The sequence below is a fragment of the Ambystoma mexicanum genome, chromosome 7q, assembly GCF_040938575.1.
Source record: "Ambystoma mexicanum isolate Mex_15411 chromosome 7q, UKY_AmexF1_1, whole genome shotgun sequence".
NCBI lineage: Eukaryota > Metazoa > Chordata > Amphibia > Caudata > Ambystomatidae > Ambystoma > Ambystoma mexicanum.
In genome coordinates, this window is record NC_090941.1 from 1023616987 (window position 1) to 1023638206 (window position 21220).

Consider the following 21220-nt stretch of genomic DNA (forward strand, 5'->3'; position numbering starts at 1 on the left):
GCACATGCTCACACGTTAATCATTCTGGCCCTGGAGCCATTAGCAGTATATCTCAGGAAAGAATATCAGGAAGTAGGTATAACAGTGGGGGGCACTGATGATTTGATTTCTCTATACGCCGACATGTTATTATACTTACAGTACCCTGAAACCAACTTACAGTATATCTTGGATGTGATCGAGAGATATGCGGATGTATCCGGTATCACGATTAATGCTCAGAAATCTTGTCTGGTTCCCTTAGCAGGGTATAAAGGGAAATCCCTGAACACATTACCAGTACTGACGATCAAGTGGGAGGTGAATACATTCCGATATCTGGGAGTAGACCTCTTTCTTGATCCGAAGACAAAATACACACAAAACAAGAGAGGTCGGAAATATCGAGAAATCTATGATCTTCTGGGCCAAGCTACCGCTCTCAGTGATGGGCAGGGCAGAATTCTTAAAGATGGTGGTACTCCCTAGGCTACTGCATTTCTTTAATAACATCCCATACAATATACCTAAAGGTTTCTTCAAGACACTCAACAATATGCCGTAGCTTTCTATGGCATAACTCAAGATGCAGGGTGGCACTATCGAAATTGCAGAGACCGTATGATCAGGGGGGTATTAAAGTACCCAATTACGAGGCATATTTTTTTGGCGTGCCAGCTGCAGTACTTTACGAGTCGTTGTCTGACGAGCAGACCCAAGAAACGAGGCTGCTGCAGTCAGCATGTACCCCATTTTATCTGAAGGAGAGGATATGGACGGAGTTACATAGGGATTCGAAACTCCCACTATTGTTGACATTAGGTAAGACAGTATGGCAGAGGACCATGCACTTTCTGAAGAAGGAGATACCCTACTGCCCCCCCGGATCCCACTAGAGACATTAAGGCGGGGAAGTGACCCAACTCAGATTAAATGTAAGGAGGTACTGGGAGCCCATGTAAGTGGTAACGGTGGGAGATTTAGTACAAGAGGGCAGGCCTACAGACTTTGGAGCACTCACAGTGGAGACAGGTATACATGTAGGACAACACTTAACATATGCCTCGCTCATCACTATGCTAAAGCAAAAATGGGTGGGAACGAAGGGGTGCTGTAGGAAGATGAAGGGATAGAAACCTTTTACGATATTTCAGAAGGTGGGCACAGAGTGTCGAGAATACATGAGCTATTAGTGGCCCAGAAGAGGGACACGCAGGAGCAGACTAGGGTTAGCTGGGAAGCAGACCTGCAAGAGAAGTTGACAGACGTGGAATGGAGCAGAACATTGGCTTATCATAAAAAAGTGGCCAGGAAGGCGAGACTCCATCTAATCCAATTGTACATAATACATAGGGCGTACCTAACCACTGGTAGAAAAGCCAAACTTAGCAATGCCTCCGAACAGTCTTGCCCTAAACGGCGATTACTTAATGCCGGCCTGGTACATATGTACTGGGAATGTGGTCAAATATAGCACAGGCCCTAGCCAAGGAAGGTATAACTTTGGACACAGGATCCCCCAAGGCCTGCATTCTAGGTGTTTTTGCACACCCGAAGCGGGCAAGACACGGGAACAAGGTGAAAGACTTAGTATACTTCCTAGCGAAGTGCCGAATAGCAATGAGCTGGAAAGCACCCAAAGGTCCCGACATAAGCAGGTGGTGGAGCGACCTCCAGAAATGGTCACTGGCGGAAACCACAGTGTGGCAAGAGGTGGCCCGGGGAGGCCAGGGGAAACGAAATGCAGACAGTCATGCAAGCAGACAGTGCAAGAACTGTTGGCCTCAAGGCATCTCGAAATGCAAGTGGCAGTAGAAGCCTTGCCATGACTGGCGGATTAAGTCAGTGCGCATAAGTGGCAGTCGATGCAGAAAAAATTAAGGAGGGATAAATAGGTTGGGTTGTGGGAGGAGGGAGTTGGGAGGGGGGCTAAGCAGACACACTCTGTCATTATGTGATCCTGTGACTGTACATGGACATCTCTATGTTATGTTGTGTTTAAGAAAATAATAAAAATTTTAAAAAATTTTAAAAAGTATGACCGAGAGACATTTACAACAGTTGTTTGATTTGGAGTTAAGTACTAAAGAGTGGCAGGAGAGAAACCGTCTTTGTAAGCAATATCAAGGAAGAGGGGAGTGTAACCTGCATTGCCTACGGAAAATGAATCAGTGTAACAAACAGCACTAATGTGAACGGTGTACTGTGGGCTATATTGACCCGCTCAGCAGAAATCCCATCCATGACCAAGCTGCGCTTCTGCAATAAACAGCAAAATGACTGTGCTAGCTGCTTGTTGCACCACTGCATCAAATGTTTGGCAGCGACAAAAGGATGGCTGCACCATCTTGCCAAATACCTATTGGGCGAGTTGGAACAGGGAGCACATGGAGAAAGGGGCCAGTGTGTGTTCTTGTGTGCACCAAAAGAAGCTAAATTAAAGAAAAAAAAAAAAAGACAGTGCTGCTCAGCTGCTTGCAAAACGTTCCCATTGGAAAGGGAATATTTTACACTAAAAAGGATGCTGCCCTGACACTATTTTCATCTATTCCATATCACATTGCTTTTATCAATAAGACCATGTCATGCCCATCCATATTCACATGGTGCTTCAACATAAGAGAGCATTATCCCTGAATGACAGGCTAATGTCAAGACAAACGTGAAAAATCTAAAAAACTTCACTTTCATCCCTGCGAGAAAACGCTTAACATTTGGGTTACAAAATGTCAAAAATGAAGGCTTTAGAAATCCTAGCTCTATGGGTATATGTTAATTTCAGTGAACCGGTGGCTTGAGCAAACTGCTGTATAAAAGAAACTGAATAGGGCTGCAAAACAACATTGGGAAGTCAGATGGAAGAACCGAATTTAAAAGAGAAATCCTAGCAGCTTTCACCATGTGTCAAAATGGGCTTTTCAAAACCAAAAGAAAATGGCAGTTTTAAAAGTATAATGTTGAATAAAAACTTGTCCCTGCCTAACAATGTAAAGGGGGGTTTGCTGGGGAACATATATGGGATGTTTTACCCAACAGGCTTGTTTCTGATTCAGAACAAAATAAAATAAAAGGAATTAAAATGCATTGGCTGGATTTTGCAAGCTCCGGAACAGGTCTTTCTGCTGGCTAAACTGAGGCCTTCCCCCAAAAGGAGCCACCATAAACTTCTGGGACACAAGTGATGATCGCTAGCTTGGAAAACTTTGAATAGGACCAGAAGGCCGCATATCACATACTAATCAGACTTTTATCTGTGCTCCAGGCTGAGACAATAGATCTGGGACACCTACGTGCGAACTGGGAAGCGACACCAATTATTCACACAAACCAAGGAGTTTCAAAGAAAAACTCCATTACATCCCTGGGGAAGTGGACCATTGGGGGTAGCCTGGAAAGCCTGGAAAGACATGAGCATGAAAAAAATATTTTGATTAACAAACTTTAAAGATTTTTATCTTTGCAACAGGACTTCTCAGGAATGTAAAAAGTTAAGTGTAAATGTAATTTTGTGGTTTTTAATTTAAGACGTTGTAGCCTTTACTGCTATATTGGGAACAGAAAAGGCAGAGAATTGCATATTCTAAGGAAAGTGTACATGATGCCACTTTGAAATTCAATACTGATATACCTAATAATAATAATCTATACACATGTATAAAGTTATTGAATTTTAGAACAAATATTTCTTACTGAAAACGACAAAAAGTTGTTAAGCGGACGAAACAAAGTCTTACAAACTGGAGAGTTGGACTGGCACACCCTGCGTAAAATATGTAATCTGCATATGTAATTTGTTAAGATGCCACAAGTGTAAAAATGGGCCATTCATGTCAAAACTGGGTTTTTGAAAATGTAACTCTGGGAGGTTCTGGACATAGTAAACCCACATCAAAAAGCGGATGTCATGTCTCTAAAAGTCCAATCAGCTGATAGGAGGGCGGTAACAATCACCCCTGTCCAATCCAGTTGTTAGGGGCGTACCCAGCCTAAGCCTGCCCAACCATATAATTTTATGATGTCACCCGCTTTTATACAAAGGGTGGGAGCTCACAGAAACGGACTCACTCCTGAATTACCAGCGCCTGTGCTCCTAATATTCTACATTCATCTTGCCAAATTCCAGATTCCTCTCCAAGGCCAAAGCATAGCGGACTATCCCAGCAAGCGAAACAAAAAGGGGTACCTGCACCCTGGTCCTTCAGGTAAATTAAGCAAGACAATTGGACCACAAAAAATAATTGGATTGAAAACATAGAGGTTTTCTGTCTTACTATATCTCGCAGGACTTAACGAAATAAGGTTTTGGGTATCTGTGAGGGATTCTGTCCATCGTCTCTTACTGCATCTCCGTAGTGACATACGGGGGTGAGTAAGAGACTATGCATATTGAAAATGCATATTTTGACAATCATTGTCTGTTGAAAAAAGAAATTGGGATGACACAGGACCCCGATAGGTTATTTTCTGCATGTTCTTTTTAGATGTGATTTGGCTTATTCCAGTCCTTGAGAGGCAATACATTTACATTGTTGCCATACGTCCTGAAGAAGGTCTTGAGAAGAAAAGGGACATCAACAGTATCCACTGACCGAAACACGTGTCGACATTACGAACTGTTGTAAAATGATGAGCAACTGAATATGACACTATGGCTAGGGACAGGGTCAGATATATGTGAATCAGTGAATAATGTATTACAAAGTGTAACACTGAATCATAATTAGACTAGGAAATAGGACGCCGTGAAGGTTTTATGAATGCATGTATGAAAGAAGGATAAGAATGTTTGGATATGAGGTATGAAACTTTGTGAATTAGAATGTTTTGAGCAAGCATCAATGCTTTTTTAGTATTTTTTTGTATGACAGACAGATGTAGGTTTACTGATACTTGAATCATTTAATAAAATGTAAAATATGTATTCATAGTGTTTAGAAGTTCTTGTCATCCCATACCCGCTCTATCCCAGCAAGGCCTTGAACTAAAACCCCCACAAAAACAAAGGAAAAAGCTGTGATACCCTTTGTGGGGAGCATCCTGAGACCAGACCAGCTTTTTGCCCACTAGCTGCATGCCCATGGTGCCTCTGCAATCCAGCAGTACCACTACCTGCATCCAGCTGTACCTTTGCCATCCAGTGACCAGACAGGCCTAGCTGTCGTTCTGCCAGGAGAGTCCGCCGCTATCCGGCGCCCGTTGTGCAGTGACCAGAACCCAGTTGACTGTTCCAAAATCCCAAGCTCAAGCGTGGACTGTGAGTATATCCCCATCCCATAGAAACACATAGCCTACCCATCCTGATCCTTTGTCTTGTTCCACTCTCCCAGTAACCCTATCCATACCCTGGTAACTTGTGTACAACTGTTAGAATTCTCTGTGCACCCTGTCCTTGTTTTTCTAGTGTTTGCGCTATTCTTTCATTCATCCCATCCTGTAACTCCTTAGCGATATTTGGAATAATTTAAACTAATTCCCACATAAAGTTGAACGCGGGGGTCACAAGGTTGACGTCGCGAATCAACCTTAGAACGTACTGTGTCTTTCTTTAACTATCTAGTATTGATAATCTAGTTTAAGTAAAACTTGTCTTTCTTTGCAAACCTATTTTCTCTCTTTCACGGCTTCATTTTATCAAAACCGAACCTCCTTTTATCTTGAAAATCTCATCCAGTTCTTTAGCTACAGCCATCCTATTACCTGTATATTGTCCCTGTGATGTGAATCTATCCCCAACCCAAAAACAGCATTCCAAATCCGACGATTTCACCAGTTTTTCTTAAAAACCGCCTGACATTTAAAACTGCAATTGAGAAAAAAATGCAACTTTGCAACGTGTGATTCAGGCTGCATCGTGTTCTTACTTTCAACTTGCTTTTGAACTGTATGCCTTTGTTGAAACTTTGCCTTGTGATTGTTAGGCTTTAAACATTGCTGCTATTGTGAGAAATCATATTTGCCTCATAGATTTAACCGCACATTAATTATGTATCTGTCAATTTCCGAGTGTCATTTTAGACCATTGCAAAGGGTTTAAAATCCATTTCTGTCTTATTTTGTGAGGGAAGGTCGGATTTTGGTTCTGTTTGCTGCCTCATATCCCTGACTACATGCTGCTTCGATTAATTGTGGGTTGAGGGAACATTGCAGGGGGAAACCTTAACTTGGGTGCTATCTATCCTAATTCAAAAAGTACTGCTATTTATTTGGGCATTGAATTTGCTCTTGTAGAAGGTTAACCAAGTGTATTGCTTAAGTTTCCATTGTAATTATCACCCCATTGGTGATTGCTGCCAGATATTATAATTTGTATGATTTCCTTTGAATTTTAAAATCAATTAATATTGCATTTTCACCAACCGGCCTCGCCCGATTGAAATCCTTAACAGCACTTGCACTTGCAGAAGTGATGCTGAATCCTAATGTTGTTTGAAGCCAGACCTGTTGAAAGTATTGAAAAACCTTACCACAAAGTACCGACAGCAGTGTTAGGAGATTGTAGTCCTGGCAGGAGAGTAAACCAAAGCAAGCTTTGTTGTAGTGGTAGTTTTGGAAGGTTAGTGAACCAGGAAGAAGGCATTACCATACTGCACTGTGGTTGAAGGTTACAAAGAAGAAGTTGCAAGATCACAGTGGTGTTTTGATGTACTGTGGTAAAAACCAGTGATGAAAATGTTGTGAAATCAAACATAATTTGTGGAAATATTTGTCGAAGAAGAGGAGCCATTTTGGCAAGTCATCATTTTAATTGAGGTAGTAACCTTTATTATTGCAACTTAAATATAAAGACCTTTCTTTCATCATAACTTTGTTCAACGCCAAGTCAAACACTATTTGGAGTATTACAAACTTTGTGAATTGCATTTGGTTATCCTTGATGAACTTTATTCTTTGGAACTCATGTTGAAACCCCACTTTGAACTTGGGGAAAGGAATTTAAACAAAGGTACAAAGATATACATTGGTATCAAGTTCTTGTTGAATACAATTCTTTTGTTAAGATTGAGAAGCCATACGTCTGCTTTATGAGTTGTATGTATGTTACGTGTGAAGGACAGATTCCTACTGATTAGAGTGTTTTACTTTAGTTTATTTTGATAGGCAGGGAAATACTCTTTAGGTTAGGGATTGTGAGGAATTTGTCACACCCATTTGATTTGATAAAATGGCTAACTGTGAAAAACTTTTACAAAGTTGTCTGCCTCACGTTTCTGAACCCTGACACCGCTAAGGACCAAATTAGTAAATAACTAAATGAAAGTGGCACAATATTCAATAGTGCAGTGCCATGTGTGAAGATCCTTCAGATAGTGTTACTTCTCCCGAAGGGGAAGCCCCTTTCCATGAGGCCCGGGAGGTGAGGCCGCTAACCAATAGTCCCCCTAGGGGGGGGGGACATGCGGGAAGATCTCATGGAGAGGGACTCCTCTCCTGGGGATAAGAACAAGATTGGTAGACACGGACCCTTTAACCCCCAACCGAGCAGGCTGATGTTAGTGCCCCAACCTTCTACACATAAGCTCACGTCCAAAACTATGTGTTATTGTAAAATAACAAACCATCCTGAGATCATAGGGACAAAAAAAAGAGCTTGAGAATGCTACAATTGTGTGGGACGAAGGCTCGATCAGCTGTTGTCAATTGACTGATGTTATGGTAGGGCCGTCATAGCTATTTAAACTGAAGACCAAAAAAGGACTGTGTTCTCTGTCATCTTCTGACCCGTCCGGCAGTGGCCCGGACGGGTCAGTATTTGCAGTGAGAATCCGGGAGGAGAACCCAGCGAGCGAAGAAGCCAAGACGAGCTTGTAAACTGAGCGTGGGCTCTGAGAGACTGCAGCGACGTAGATCTCCGTAGTTGCAGAGACGAACGGCAGGACGCCAGAGAACCGTCTTGCAAGTCGGAGGGAAACTGGCAAAACAGAAGTGGAGAGAGAGGAGACGGTGGTGGCACGACCTGTAGTGGGTGGAAAGTCCAGTCCGACAACTACTCCGAGACCGCTTAACCTAGCCTAATGCTGGGCCGCGTAGGAAAATGCAAAGAGTGTGAGATACTTTGGTGGTTAGCGTGACCTGTCGTGGGTGGACCAAGCAGTCCAACAACTATGCCGAAAACTGGCACGCATAACTGGTCATCGAAAGAAGTAGCGTGGAAGCAGAGAGAATGGACCCTTGGCGAAACCGGCAAAGAGTTCCCCAGAAGAAGGTAACAGGAGCAAAGAGAAATCCGGGAGGGGGCCACGAAGATTTGAGCCTGTAATGTACAAAGATATTGAGAAAGTAGTGAATCATTTTTGTCCATAATCCACTGGGAAGTTCCATAAGGGTGTGGTACTGGAGAGTCGAGAGTACCTCAAGGAGCATCTTCATCGTCCGAGGGGGGTCCAACCTAGATTAAAAATTTAAGCCAAATGCGTTGAGAACTCATTGAAAGAACTGCAAAGTTTGTTGAGAGCAGTACGGAACGCTGGGAAATCAGCTAGAAGGGAGTCATTCTCCTAGTCCAGGGAGAACCCTGAAGAACTGTTTTGTTTTGTGCGTCATATGAAGCAGAGACTTCCCATTGTAAAAAGGCCAATGTTAGCTCTTGTCATTGTGGTAAGTCAGAATCCAGAGATGGACATGGACAAGTCTTTTAGTCAAAACAAAATAAAGAAAAGCGTACTGTTTTCCTATACCGTGGGACTCTAAACCCTATTCTAATCAGAAACATAATAAAAGCAACACTTACCATGCCGGACACAATCTGGCTGTATTGGAAGGACTATTGTGGAGATCAGTTCTCGGCCTTCCAAACTCAGTCTCGATTGCATACATCCGACGAGACTTGGGTCTTTTGTCTTTACAAATCAACAATTGAACAGAACGCCATGCAACTCTTCAGAAGAACGCTCCTCCCAGACACACTCCCAATCTATAAGCTCATTTCAGCACAGACCTTATTTCGGGCCATATTAACATTCTAAAAACCTGGGCAAAGAAGCAGCAAACAATATTAGACAACTTGGCATGCAGCGAAGGACCTCGTAAAGAACCCCCAGAGAGTAAAATGCAAAGTGGAATTACAGGACTGGATCAATACGGTTGACAAAGCCCAGGCGAATAAGCTGACAAAACATCTGCCGCCCACCTTTAATAAGCTCAAAGATCCACTGCCATATTGCGTCAAATACCCAGACAAGGGCCTCATGAAGACCTTCTTAAGAGCTCGCCTGAACATACTTCCCACACGCAAAATTCTTTCCATCAGACTCCAGTCTGGGTCCAAGGAATGCAGACTATGTGCCTCACAAGACGAGCCCGAAAATCTAAGACACCTAATGCTGCGTTATGAAGTACTGAAACTGGAAAGGTCAGTCTACTTGTCAGCCCTCAGGATGGACACTTCGATCTGGGAAGAAAATATCTGGTGGAACAGACTGTCTGGTGAAAAAGCCAAATGGACCAACACTACAGCAAAACCTCTTCATAATGCCTTAAAAAAAAAAATCAATTCCAATGTTGAACACAGGCCCGGCTGACTGCTAAATGTACAGAAAATGTTCAGGCTGTATTCATCACAACGTGATTATACACAATAAAATAAAAAATAAAATAAAATTAAAGAGTGTTGGTCAGGATGCCTCACCAAAAATACAGTCCTCTGTCCAGAAATCCTGGCCTAATGAAGTTTCTTTCCTATCTCTAGAAAGGAAAAAACTCTATAAAGACAGATTTTGGCGAATTTCCCAATGAAAGGGATGGATGTTGACTTCTGACACCCCCCCCCCCACCTCTTCTGGACTCGTTACCACAGGTCCTTTGCTTAGGTTCCCAATTTGTTTGTTAAGTTAGGGTACTGCTGAAATGTTGTTCCATGATCCAGCCAGGTCTCTTTCATCCTTGTCAAAAAGACCATTCTCACAGTCTTTCTCCCTTTGAGGGTTGGGTGGGGGGCGAACTGTTGTATTTCTCAGGCCTCAACATAAGGTTCATACCAGGCCTTTTTACGCATTAAAATCTTGTAAATACGACAGCTTTATTATTTTCCTATGTACATTTTACACACAAGTTTAGAGCAGAGGGCTATGCTAAGGTCAGGTTACTTGACAGAAACCAGAACACGTCTTTTGATTTTTTTTATCTACAATGATGTAATTGTAAGCCATGGAGAAAAGTCTCTGAAGCAGAATTTATATCTCTGAAGTCATTAAAAAATAAATAAAAAGAAACTGCACAGTGCGATAAGAGGAATGGTTTCTTTCCATTCAGCTTCTGCTGTGTTGTGTGTAGATGCACATGTAGCAAACAGAAGCACTGTGCATATTTATTTCCTAGCATTTTAGGATTGTATAATTAATAAGATGGACAACTAAGTTGCAACTGAGAATTCATCTTTTGTAACAAACTATGCTTTTTTTTTTATCTCCAGTGAAAGCAAACCAGTATTGCACAATTGTATTTTTCAGAGTTCCTTTGCATAATCACGCATAGGCAGATCATTTTTACACTTATAATTTAATGTACACTCTAATTATAAACAAAGTGTGTAAAATGATGAGGTTAGAAAAGAGTATGTTGCAAAACATAGCGCAGTAGACTGCTAGGTCAGATTTTCAATAATAGAAAATCAAATTATTCCTCGAGTACGACCGAAAGGTCGAAACTCGTGTCGGCTGTAACAGCAATAAAACACAAATTAATTGTTTAGATGACCATTGGACTCTCAATAGACTCAGGAATTCTGATGATTTTCCATTAGTGAACTTTTTACCCAGGAGTCTACTGCGCTGTTTTGCAACATACATTCTTTTCTAACGATATTCTTATAAGGTGGCATAGGGGAACCTCTTCTGTTGCTTCTGCTGCAGCTGACCATCAATTTATTACTTAAGACTAAGCGCACCCCTGTTTGTTATTCCCCACAGTGCTTGTTTTTTGTCTTATGTAAAATGAGTATGTTCAGTCTAGATTACATCCATTTAAAGGCATGGTCTAGTAAAAATGTTTATTGTCCCTACGGGTCGGCCATGTTTTTTTAAGCCTAAGTGGCTCGATTTTAGAAAACTTTCCTATGGACCTTACCCGAGTTTTCATCCATTAAACGCACGCGAAAACAAGCACCAGGGAGCCGCCATTTTCTGATAATCCTATCTTTTCCCCCCATCGCCCTGGCTGACCTGCTTTTGCGGCACTAAATCAATTCCCCCGCCCCTGAGCCTGACATTATCAAAACATTCATAATCCCCGCCTCTCTCCATGACGCTACTGTGCTGCGTAGGCAAACGCGCCCAGTCGTCTTCTGCGCGACTCCACACAGAACCCGGAAACCAACACAGATCAACTCACAACACAGCGCGGCACAATTCAGAATATGAAACTGTACTTTAAAATGAAACAGCAACAAGGTACATTTGGTAAAGTACATTTGACATTCAATGTTTAGAGAATATTCAGCAATTGCCATATGAACTCTGGAAGCCATTTATTTTCTTTTATCTGTATCCGCAATAACTGTTCCGTTTCATCTTGAGTCACGTGCTGTTCCTTTATGGTACACAGGGTGTTCATTTTCGTAAAAAGAATCACTTTGGAAGCACGGTGAACCGCAAGCCTGTTCCAGCAACTAGGCACTAGTCCAGCCTAAAGGTTGATATGTTGCTTCTAGCCACTAGTACAGCGTAAGGGCATGTGGGCCCTTGGCGATCGTCCCATAATATGGTGATCGTGCTCCAGTTGTTGACACGAAGCTGCAGGTGTCTGCTGAAGAATCCATCCGCTGGTGTCTCAAACAGATGGCAGTAGCAGAAGGGGAGCAAATACCTGTTATGAAAACAAAAAAATTATAATTAGTCTCGCTAGCCGAACTTCATTAATATTACTCATTTTATTTATTACGGCCGATCAGAAACTATTTGCTTGCAAGGATAGTTCAATGGAGTATGTTCGTCTCTAAAATCAATGCGAAAAATAACGAGATAAATCGAGTCAAACACACAATGATAAACGACAGTTAGTCTACATGCGTGAGGAATGATATGATATATGATATGGCATTTGTAACGCGCCTATACTCAAGTGTTTCTAGGCGTGACGAGGCAGGTGGGGAACAAGGGCAGACAGACAACGATCCTACTAGGCCAGGTGTCTTTCTGATCGCGCATGGGGAAGGGCTGTACATGGTTAGTTGAATACAAATTAAATAATAGGGCCAGCTGGTGGCAAGTGCAAGGTAAATGCCGGGACAAGGGGCTGAAGGATACAGAGACAGTCCGGTAGTGCAGGTAGGCAGTGCAGGAAAATGTGGCTGGGCCAAGGACAGAGATTGGTGAGACCAGTAGACCTGCATGCCCATGTGCCCACTACGAACACGTTTTACTTGCTTTTCCTAGCTCTTCATTCATTCATTTATTCATGCATCCATTCATTAAATCTTCATTCCGGTATAAAAGCGCATTAAGATTTACTTACATTATATTTGAAATTTCCATTGTGTCTCTTCGTAATGCAGTCTGTAAAACGGACCGTGCTCTTGACAACAATTTTTCGTATACTGAACTAAAATGAAACTCGGTCTAGTTTCTGAATTTTCTGCTTTATCGTCTTATGTTATTGCGCACTCCCTTCAAATGTAGTTCTTTCGGCATGGTCCCTGTCTCAAGGTCAAAAAACAATAGACCCTTATACTTCCAGTGCGACTTGTGGGCCTCATCTGGGCGCTGTCCTTCGCATTCTTTATTTGCAACATCACGTAGTATAGGCATCTGTGAGAACTTGAAGTTTAGAATCCGTCTATGTAGTGCGTCTCAATGTGCAAATGCGAACTGGCTTCTCTCCCAAATGCCACGGCCCGCTTGGCTGGCGCGTTCTAAGTGCCCCAATTTTGTCCCCGTTGTCTGCGAGCTTTGCAGCCCAAATTGAGACATTTAATTTTTTGCGGAAGGTCAGGGAAAGTATAAAGTACCACAGGAGTTGAGTTACAAGTGAGATTTATTGTTTGTTTGTTTGTTTTATTATTTGCAATACGGAAGCCTCCCCTCCGTTAACAGTGCGCAGCATTTACTTTTACATGAGCTGAGACATGAGAAAAATATATACATACACATATGTGAGGTGAATAGAGAGAATTCAAAGATGACACCCAGCTTGTTCGCCACCCATGATGGTGAAGGTAGGGGTTAGGTTTACAGGTACACTGTACAATAACATTTATTTACAAAAAGACAATCGTATTGCAATTATTTAAACCGGGATTTATACTTCACAATCAGCTGTGCTTCGGGTGGGCATGGCACAGTCGCAATGTTCGGTGGCAATGGATCACTGCTCTGCACAGAAACGTCCAAAATTCCATATCTGTGCTTCTCTAACACAGAAACAATAAGGCCTTTCACAAAGTCGAACTGCATTTCATCATAGACAGGTTCGATCACCCATTGCTTACTTCGTTTTGAAAACACCTTAGTGTAGCGAGGCATCCTTACTTTACCCCTAGTCCTAGATTGTTCACGTCCGACATTGCTGTTATGGGCCAAGACCGCTAGTAGAGTGCGATGTTTCATGCCCCGAAAGCTAAAATGCAAGCGCTTTGGCCTGTACTTTAGGCACATATTGTGGAACACCTCCAAATCTCCTGTGTGACAGAATTCTGTCAGTCCTCTCAAATCTCTTGATAGAGTTTTGTCGAAAACAATCTTCTCAATGGCTTTGTGTGTCGGTGAAGATGGAATCAACCACTTCTTCTTCCGTGCCTCCTCTGGGGACAAAGGGCCATGTTCACATTGGTGGAAATGTTCATTTGCTGTCCAGCGGTGAACGTTGGTACAGTGGTGCATCAGTGATGGCCATTTTTCAAGTAGTATTTCCACTGACCCCTCACAAGTTTTTGAGCTCCACCAAAGATGGTTGGTGATAGAATGTGACCACTGCAAAATACTTTCAAAACCTTTTTTTTCCCTGCAGCCGAGATTTTCTTATTGATTGATTTAGCAAGCTGCCATACGTCAAATTGATGTTTAATATGTGGGAACTGCTCTCTCATTGTCTTGGCAATTGAAACGTGTCTATCCGTGGCTATGAGGTCGATGTGCATTCCCCTTGATTGTAGATATTCCACTGATTTTATAAATCCTAGTTTCTCCATGGCCACTGAGGATGTACATTGTGACCACCAAACTCACATTTTTCTTACTATCCATGTCCTGAAAGTGGTAGGTGCAGTACTTGGCAGAAAATCCAGGGCTGTCGCACTGTCCATCGCCGGCTAGCCTGAATCGTTTGCCTTCGAATGTACTTGCTAGAGACAATTGTTCAATTTTCCAAGCATCACTAATGGCCGGAAACAGATAATCACGTTGGTATATGTAGTACAGCGCTTTAGAAATGAAATGGAGTCCCACAAACTGAAAGAAAGCCTCTAACTTTCTAAAACTGGAGCCACTAAAAAGTGATGCAGCTGCACACAGTAGATTGCCTGCTGGCAATTTCCCCAGCATCGGTTGTGCAGACCATGAGAACCTATGATTTAATCTACAGGCGGCATTTATTTTGACGTTACTGCCTTTTATTTGACGAGTTACATTAATCAATGGCTTCCCACATACTTTCCCTCTAATGGAATGCACACATTTCAGCATACTTATAATTTCCATCAAACAACTGTCGAATACAATGTATTTGCTCTCTTTCATTAGACTGTCATCCTGCGTCAACGTTGTTTCGGCCTGTGACGTTATGGAGATTTCAACACATTGGAAAGTAATATCGCTGATATCAAGTTCTGTTGCGTCTATGGATGCTGCGGCTGATTCATTCTCTGTCATTTCGACATCTATTACTTCAACATTGATGGGAGGACACAACAATGTCGACAGATTTTTTGGTGGCAAATTTTTGGCAGGTGTAGATTGTGTAAATTGATCTGCAACTACTTCAGCGCTATCTTCAATACATTCAATAACATCTTCTTGTGGTTGTGCGGTCGCACTGTAGCTATGGTCCAATGCAACTTTGCTGTAGTCGCCAAACACAGTTAATTCATGTTCTGGCCATTGGACATGAGCATATCGAGCCTGAACACGCCTCGCCTCAATTAATAGTTCCTCCATAGTGTACACGGTCTGGCAAGCCACATCTCTCATTCGCTTCACTGTCTGTGTATGTATAGTTCTGACACCCACGGGTAACTGGAGGAGAGATTGGAAAAGGGATGGTCAGTTTAAACACAAGATGGAGTGTAGTAGAATTGACTGGAAAAAAACATAAAATAGTCCCCAGCACAAACATTTTTTTAAAGTTATGAACTGTTTGTAACTAACCTTTTTGTTTTTTTTTCTTTGCAACTTTTTTGACTCGACCTTCAACATCTGCACGCTGTAGCTCCGATTCGTTTCCACATGTCCTCCCTTCCTCTTACGCTGCAACGACTATATTTTCTGTATCCGCATAGACAGCACGGAATGAGGCTCCATCGTCTCCCTGAAACATAGTACTTTCATTACTATACATCAAAATATTGTTAGCATAAAACACACGTGAGGACGAACACACAGGTACATCTCAATAGCCAAACACGATTTAAACATTGTGTGCAACAATCAAACGACAAGTATTCGACCAGTGATTATCTATTTCGATGGAACTGTCAGTATCCATACCTCTGGCTCTGTATGGACTGCCATGAATGGTTGCATTGGAGAGGAGGCATCCGCATCTCCCTGAAACACAGTACTTGCATTAGTATGCTTTTCAATATTGGAAACACAACACACACTTGGGGTCGATGGCACAGGTACATATAAAGAGATAACCACAAATGATGCATTGTCCAAAAGAATCAAGGAAAATCTAAATATGATCACATTTCATCGACTTATTTCTCCGATTTATTTACATCTGCATCATCTAAATTGGATGTTGTGATTGTAGTGGAAGCTTCGTCGTCTCCCTGAAACACAGCACTTGCGTTAATAGGGAAGAAAGTATAGCAAATGGAATCACGTTATATGATCATGCATGATGGAGCGGTCATTATCCATACCTCGTGCTGCTGAAGAATATCTATGGATGTTGCAAATGTAGTGCGCACTTCCGAAAGCTGTTGCGCCGATTCGTATACGCATGGTCCCGCTTCTACTTCCCCTGGAATTACTTGAATGTCAGGCTCTGCATCAAGTGCAGGGGTTGACGCTCCATCAACTGCCTGAAACATAGCACTTGCATTAGTGAGGATTACAATAGTGAAAACATAACACACACCTGGGGTCGACAGCACAGGTACATATCAACGGCTGACCACGAATGAAACATTGTGTAGAACAATCAAACGACAAGAATTCCAGCTCTGATGATGACGCTCGATGGAGCTGTCAGTATCCATACCTCCTGCTGGTGAAGAACATCTAGAAATGTTGTAGATGTGGCAGACACTTCAGCATCTCCCTGAAAGACGGTACTTGCATTAGTATGGATAACACTAATTATAACTGAAAACAAACACCAGTGGACAATAACTAAGGTGTATATCAATTGGAAAGCACTAACCAAACATTTGGTAAAATAATTACACGATAAAATAAAACTATTACTTGACATGCATAAAACAAGTCTGTAGCGGATTAGCCTAGTAAGATTACCTGATACGCGCTAGAAGTGGTTGATAACTGCGACCACGTCAAGGATGTAGAATGTTCTTGCTTCAGATTCAAGGGATAGTCAAGAAGTTGTAAAGGTAAATTAATGATTGATAATGAAATGCCAATATTAAAAATAGCCATGTAAGGCAACAGAATACTTGAAAAATGCTCAATACAGCACAGTTCCCTGTTCCCATAGATATACATTGCGTTTGTGGGTTATGAAATCGAAAAAGAATATATTGATAAATGTCATTATTCAAAAAACTATACACTCATAACAATATCGAAATTATTACAAGGGATAGAACACCTACAATATCAATTAATCCGTTAGGCTACCTACACATTACCGCAATGCCTAAAGCTAAATCCGGACACTTGACTCGCCGGTGGCGGAATGTGGACGAATAGAGTGGGAATAGCGTTTGAGCAATTTCCGTGTCGTTCGCCGTTTATTCTTCTTTGTTACCCAAGATGTTGTGTACATGTCCAAGGAAAAGTGCCGGCTGCAGATGCGGTATCGATCACCCCTCTTGTCCTGTAAGACGTGTTGGACTCTACTTTCCAGCTCATCCAGTGGATATCCGCAATGTCTGACCCATTCTCTTATTCGATCAACAGTTTTCGGGAATACATGCATTGTAGTGCCTTCAGATTTCGCATGGGTCTTTCGAAGGGCAACCGCTAATCGAACAGGCAGGCATTGTTGATAAATCTGAAAAGTAAAAATCGACATTATTATACAATCTTCAAGAATAAAGATTTGATACAAAAGTAAATGAATCATACAATGATCAATGCAAGGTTTGTTTTGGTCGCAGGAACTATACCAGTTCATTATGTGCGGCTTAGTATTTGCATAAGTTGCAGAAATGTATAAATGATGTGTCTAAAATCTGAACATGTGACTCGTCCCTTGGATGTTCTGTCTTGCACGAGAAGGAAACATGCTTACATTATAGACTGGACCCCCGAAGGATGCAATTCAATGACAATAGACACAGATGAAAATAAATAGATCTATTGATAGCATAGCAATGGAAACTCAAGTCAATAGCAATGAGACCAATGAACATAGCACTATTGTGTACTCTACTCGCAAATAGATAGAAATTTAAAAATCTGCGAAATATGACTAGGATACATGGCCTTACCTTGACCAACTAACAGTTGGATTCAGCAAGCAGAGCAGTATGTTGCAGGAGAATAGGTGGGTGGCCACAGGTAGCACACTGAAGGGTTTGCTCCAAGCGGTCACAGAAGTTCACGGATAGCACGACGACGAGCAGATTAGCGTAGATCTCAGTGGTTGCAAGGTAACCCGTTCAGGAGTTGACTTGCAAAGCACAAAGATGTTCTCATGAGACATATCAAGTGGTTTATAAAGTATTAGAAACAGGGGTGTGCTTGTGAATGAATGACGTATGTATGTCGTGGTTTTAGGGGGGCCGCCTGCTTGAAGGGGAGGCCTGGCTGGAGACACGGGGTCTGAGGAGGCCATGTGACCGATGGCCCCTGGGTGTGGGATACCTTTTGAAGTGTACATGCTGTTTGGCACCTTGGCCTTTCGTGCCCCTGCCAGCCCTCCATGCCAGCGCGCATCCACTGGCGCGAACCGCCTTTATATCAATATATAGTATATCGCCTTTATATCAATGATAGTATATCGTCGCTTATCAATAACAAATGCCACATACCGGAGATTCTTGTGAGCACAGACCCACACTTCAACCGGTGTATTATACTGGTCAAGACCCTAAGGCCTGTATAATCCAATGGTAATTGTTAGTATAGATATATGTGTGACTTTTATAGAGACATAACCTACTGAAAGTCTTTGAACAAGTGTTATTTAGTGCATGCATTATCGAGAATATGTTATGTTAGCTTAGATAGATAGTGACCACCCTGCTTCACAGCGACCAGACCTTCACCCATTCGGAGCACAGATGTCTGACGTCCATCCTTGAATGGAGACGCATTTCATTAATTAAAAAAATCGAAACAAACATTGTTAAAATATATGTGGTGTTTTATTTTGTATCTTATTTTCATGACACAAAAATACAAGACTTTAAAGATTATACAGGTCAGGTTGCAGCACAGCGAGAGAAAATCCCCTGTACTGACCGCTGTCACTCGGGAACGTTTCTCTAATGGCACGAACGGCACAGGCGGGTATCACTCTTCGAACGCGGTGTCCAAGCCTCCCGTGGAGCCACCATGTAAAGGAACGATAGGCCACCAGCCTGTACCACCTGTGAAAAGGAATAAAACAAACTGTTTTTAAATGACCAAGATAAGTTTAATAAACGTTTGTTGTCAATGACAATTCTTGTAACTAATGGCATTCTGCACGGACAAATGCTATCTAGACAATGCACACTATTGAACGACTTACATACGTTACAATGATATGTAGATGTAATTTTGGATACAGTAGAAGATCATGAAATAGGAATGGCATGACAAGCAGAGTATACTTACTCGTTACTCGGATTACGAGGACGAACAGTTGCGTGAAGTTCGTGCATAAGCACCATCATTATTCTCAACACGGCGCGTGTGAGGCAGGCTGCCCTGAAGTCTGGCAGCTCGGTGATGCATTGCGGTCGTGGCTCGCCTTCTGAAATGTAGGCCAGGCATCCAGAGTTTTCTCGGCAGCAGCAGTTCTCGTCCTCAGTTGGCATTAACTCGCACCGATTGCATGTGCACCAGGTGGAGACGCCGTCCATTCGACTAGGCCCAGGCTCTTCATCTGTTGATTCGTTCTGCCAACTGCCGTCCAAATCCCTATCATTTTCGCGTGCTTCCCTTTCCAGTAGTTCCTCCTCGGTATACTCGGGCTCGTACATGTAGGGCATTATTGTAGCCATTGTGTGGTAAACAGAGTAAAATAAGTTACCGAGATGGTACAGGTGTTCACACGGGCTACAAGCGGCGAAGGTAGCTGACCAGAGCACTGAAACGAGTCACAGAATACTCAAAGTAACACAGAGAGAGGAATGGAATCGAAAATCTGCTGCTGTGTCTTGTGAAACTGTCTGTTTATACTTATTGAGCAAAGAGGCGTCCTGCCATTTCCATGGCGACACGTCATTAGCTGAAGCGCAGCGAATGTTGACACGAGACGTGCTTTGGCGTTGGGAAATGGGCAGTACGAGTCTGCTGATGACAGGCTCGGGGGAATTGATTTAGTGCCGCAAAAGCAGGTCAGCCAGGGCGATGGGGGAAAAGATAGGATTATCAGAAAATGGCGGCTCCCTGGTGCTTGTTTTCGCGTGCGTTTAATGGACGAAAACTCGGGTAAGGTCCATAGGAATGTTTTCTAAAATCGAGCCACTTAGGCTTAAAAAAGCATGGCCGACCCGTAGGGACAATAAAAAATTTTACTAGACCATGCCTTTAACCTTGCAGGAAATGGGGTACATTACTATAAATGGTCAGTGGCGGCTGAGTCTTTGCTCAAGGGTGAGTGATTGTCATTACACCAATCACCAGTGTTCTAGCCTCTGAAATATTTAAGACTACAATTGAAACATCCAAAATCTGACTCTCAAGGAAATACAATTGCTGTTCAAAAACAATCAAATGAAAGTTACTTTTGTGATTGAAAAAGAAACTCAGCAAAACTTGACCCTGTGATAATGCAGATAGGCATTTAAATTTATGTAGCACTTCATACATGGTTCGTCCAACATCTAGGCACTGTAATTATTATACCCAAGTCAATACTTAATTTACTGACCTCTGAAGGATGTTAGCCAATAAGATAGCTCAGTCGGTTGAGCGCTCGTTGCTGCAATCTGTGAGGGATATGTAGGTTGCAGGTTCAAATCCCGGCAAGGCCAACTCAGCCTTCCATACTTTCGAGGTCGATAAAGGAGTACCAACTTCGGTTTAGTGAAAATTGTAATAAATATGCTCTATGTACAAATAACCATTTGACCATGAGATTAGGTACAGAATTTCGCATAAATCCTTGCCTCTCTGCATAACATTGGCCTACCATTAGGTAGTAATAGCTCCAGGAAATTAGGACCTTCATTAAACATCAAAAGACAATTCTGCTATCGAACCTCAAAACACAATACAGTTCATGTTTGCTTTACTATGCAATGGACTAGGTTTTTGTTTTTTCAACATTTAAATATATACATGTGAGATCAAATGGCCAGACCTTAGAGAAATAATGAAAAGTTCTGTCATAATGCCGAAAGATGCTGCATGGTAATGATTTCCCTACAGTTTTTGCACATGTCGGCTTCATGTCACATACATTTTACTCTCTTGCAAAGTAGAAAAGTCATTTTTCCTCTCTTGAAATCCCACTTAATCTCAAATTTTAAAAATAGGAAGTAAAATACTCCTACCTCAAAATCTTATCTGGAGCACTGGTATTTCTTGTTTCCTCAGTCTGTAATTCTCTTAGTCTCTTCCTCCCCACTCCGGGACTCTTCTTTTTACTCCCCACTCTGGGGTTCTCCTCCTCACTACCCACTCAGTGTTCTTCCTTCTCTCCCTCTCTATAGGGCTGGTTTCTGTCTCCCCCTCCACTCCGGATTTCTCTATCTAAAGCAATTTTCTGCAGCCAAGGAAGAAACTAAATTGACAAAACTGCTTAGCTA

The 21220-nt window shown here is 42.2% G+C and overlaps 1 protein-coding gene across 2 annotated transcripts in view; it reads right to left on the minus strand.

The window, feature by feature from the left end:
- Positions 1-21220, minus strand: part of INPPL1 (inositol polyphosphate phosphatase like 1) — a 1017870-nt gene that overhangs the window by 461523 nt on the left and 535127 nt on the right. The window lies entirely within an intron of this gene.